The 3576-nt window shown below is 42.9% G+C and overlaps 1 long non-coding RNA gene across 1 annotated transcript; it reads left to right on the top strand.

Moving 5' to 3' along the window:
* The first annotated feature begins 251 nt into the window (after positions 1-251).
* LOC145136721 (uncharacterized) lies at positions 252-1421 on the top strand. Its single transcript, XR_013720689.1, has 3 exons — positions 252-321; positions 1011-1061; positions 1382-1421. It is a non-coding gene; the product is annotated as an uncharacterized LOC145136721 (long non-coding RNA).
* The last annotated feature ends 2155 nt before the right edge of the window (positions 1422-3576 follow it).

Below are 3576 nucleotides of genomic sequence, written 5' to 3'. Positions count from 1 at the left end.
CTCGCCAAGTAGGAACGACATTTGCTGACTGTATTAAATGAATGGACTCGGCGAGTCCATGCGTGGACTCGGCGAGTCCGCGCTGTTAAGTGAAACCCTAATCCTCGGGGCCTGAGCCCTATTTAAAGGCCTTTATGGCCTCCATTTGCGGCCAATGCACCCCAGAGGAACCCTAGAGAGAGCAGTAAGAGAGTTGAGAGCAAAAGGAAGCTATTTATTCACCTTTTTGTGTGGTTTGGCTTGAAGGAAGATAGGAGCACACATCTAGAACGTGAAGGGGACTGGATCTGAGCTAATCATCTTGTGGTATCATCTTTGGAGGTATAAACCTTTCCCATTTCGTGTTATATTGATGGATTTCTTGCTTTTAGGGTTTTTACCCTCATTTTATGGAAGATCTAGAGAGTATGAGGTCCACTTTGGGATTATGACATCAGATCTGGACCCATAGAGGTCCAGAGAACCTTTCCCACTCTTCTTTATGCTGATTCATGGAGGATTGGAGACTAGGTTGCCATTTCTAGTGTTATTTCTCCATTTGAGGTTTGATATGGGTTGCATGCACGTAAAGGTTGCACCTTTACGTGACTTTTGAGTGTTAAAAGGATGGATCTACTGTTTGGTGAAGCAGATCTGACCTCAAGAGATCTTTTGAGGGTTTTCATGGGAGGAACTCGCCGAGTCCATAAGGGACTCGACGAGTCGAGTCGGGTTGCCCCGCGACTCGCGACCTGTGGCGATCCATGGAGCACCGGGTTGACCAGCGAGTCCAGGGAGGACCAGGGATGAAGAGTACAGGCATGTACTCGCCGAGTCACTCTAGTGCACTCGGCGAGTCCGGTCAATGTTGACCGTTGACTTTTGTTGACTTTTAGGGTTTAGTCAGTGGTTGGACTTATGAGCCATTAGAGGGGCAGATTGGTCTTTTGCCCTTCTTAGAGAACTTATAGAGAGAGGTTGACCTAGCCTTTAGAAGTTGTATTAATTAGAGTAATTATTTATGTGATTAGGCGAAGGCTAGCGCAGTAATTCAGAGTTCGAGATTTACCGAGTCACCCGAGGTGAGTCTTCTCACTATACTTTACCTTGAGGGGTAATAGAGCTATGTGATAGAGTATCTTGTATGTTATGTATGTTATGTGTTGCACTGCATTATTTCTATGTGATATATGTTGTGTGTATTCCAGAGTTACAGAGTTAGAACCGGAAGGTTCACGGAGTTAGGACCAGAGGGTCCACAGAGTTAGGACCAGAGGGTCCACAGAGTTAGGACCGGAGGGTCCACAGAGTTATAGCCTCGAGTGGCTAATATGTGTTAAATGTGGTATTTTGCGGAACTCACTAAGCATTTATGCTTACAGTGTTGTGTTATGTGTTTCAGGTACCAGTGAGGATCGCGGGAAGGCGCCGGCATGATCAGTACACACATAAGGAGCTTTTTATACTTGTGATCTTGGGATATGTTTTCTTGAGTGTTATGTGATACAATGAGATTTTTATAATATTGTGAATGAAATAATGTTTTTAAAATGTGAAAAATTGTTTGAAAAATTTGGGTGTTACACCCGACCACCAATTTTTTTCTCTATCTACCGCCGCCTTCTTTAGACTTTCTACACCTTAAGCCTTGCGACTCACCGGCTATATCAACACCCGACCTGTCACTGTTCTGATAAATTGTGGTAGCACGTATAATATCATTCAACCGTGAATTGTCTCCTTCCACACCTTGGCCTAGAAAAACATACCGGAATTTTCAGTTATGGTAGGCAACGACGACCATAACAAGTGCAAGTGTCTCTGCCCAAACTTGGTGGTTGAACTCGACAACACACCATTCACGATTCCTTTCTTTATTTTACCGGTTGAAGCTGTTTATCTCATCACTACAAGAAAAAGACCCTTTTACGACGCACAAACCACGATACTCATTGATTTATGTTACGCAAAAGAGAGTGACATTAAAAAGGTGTCATCTCTTCAAAAATTTTAAGGATTTAGGCTACACATTATTGCGTGCCCTTAAATTAGTGTCATAAGAAAAAAAAATTAAAAACACGGAGGGTGTTGTATCTTAAATGCGCGTCCTCTATAAGTGTCACTTTATAATTTTAATGAAACGCGCCTTTAGTAAATAGGGGGAAATGAAATCCCAAAATTTTGAAAACCCGCCTTGTTCCTTCTTACCTTCTTTTTATTTTTCATTTTCGCAATCGACTCTCCCCTCTCTGATCCGCTTCTCTGCTACTCCTAACCTAACTTGTTAATCTTCTCATCGGATCTCTACTTGATCTCTTTTTTATCGATCTCTGTCGCCTGACATATCTTTGCAGTCTTTAGTAGAGGAAATCACTCACCACTGTGAGGTAATTGGTTTGGCTTGATTTCGTAACTTATACTCTTGTTTTCCATGTGTTTTTATCTTCTAGACCACTGAAATCAACAGGAGGTTAACGACGCGTATTAAATTGATGATCTTTGTCACGTAATCGTGGGGGATGATGGTCGGATCGACGATGTATATGATCCGTACGAAGAGGATGCAGATGAGAGTGAAGAAGAAATCAATGATGATGATGCTCATGATGATTTGGACGACGAATTGCTGCCAAAATGGTTGAACAACAAATTCGAGCTATAGAGGATGAGGAACTTGGGGAAAAGGGCGTATCCAAAGATGAAAAAAATCCAAACGGTTTGCTAATCAGTTAGTGGAAAGTATGGATTGGGTTTGAAACACAATCTCATCTGGTAAACAAATTGTAACACCGTAAATTTTCAAACAAATTTTTCATTTTAAAATCGCATACGTTTCATAACGTAATATATAAAAATCTCGTTTGCTCAAATTACAAAACACAACTCCATGTTTGATTAATTTATAATCCAGGATCCTCAAAACATAACACTTTCTCTGGTGTGTACAACCAAGCTGGTGTCGTCCCGCGATCCCGAGAAACCTGAAACACATAACACATAACACGGTAAGACGAAGCTTAGTGAGTTCCCCAAAATACCACATACCACAAATTCGCCACTCGAGGCTATACTCTGTAAGACCCTCTGGTCATTGTGTCTCAGCGGAACCCTCCAGTCCCGTTGCTCGTTGGACCCTTAGGTCCGATCTAGCTCGTTGGACCCTCTGGTCCAGTTTGGCTGAGCCTTCCGGCCTCAAAAATCGTTGGACCTTCCGGTCCGGTCTGGTTGAGCTTGTCGGCCTCATAAATCGTTGGACCTTCCGGTCCGGTCTGGTTGAGCCTTCCAGCCTCGCAAGTCGTTGGACCTTCCGGTCCGGTCTAAATAACTCATAACATAATATCACATAGACAAGATGCACAAGCGAGCACATAAGACCTTCCGGTCACACATAAATACCACTCTAGGTAATGTATAGTGAGAAGACTCACCGCGGGTAAACTGGGATGATCTCGAACTCGAAACACTGATCTAGCCTCCGCCTAATCACATACAGAAATTACCTCTAATTAACAATGGCTCTCAAAGGCTAGACTATTCCCTTCCAATGCTCTCTCTCAGATGGGTAAAAGACCATTGTACCCTTCCTGACCTCTTTCA

This window comes from Lactuca virosa, chromosome 9 (genome assembly GCF_052849685.1).
Source record: "Lactuca virosa cultivar CGN04683 chromosome 9, Lactuca_virosa_CGN04683_v6, whole genome shotgun sequence".
In the NCBI taxonomy this organism is placed as follows: domain Eukaryota; kingdom Viridiplantae; phylum Streptophyta; class Magnoliopsida; order Asterales; family Asteraceae; genus Lactuca; species Lactuca virosa.
The sequence above is the reverse complement of the archived record's forward strand: the minus strand, read 5'-3'. Positions and strand labels throughout refer to the sequence as shown.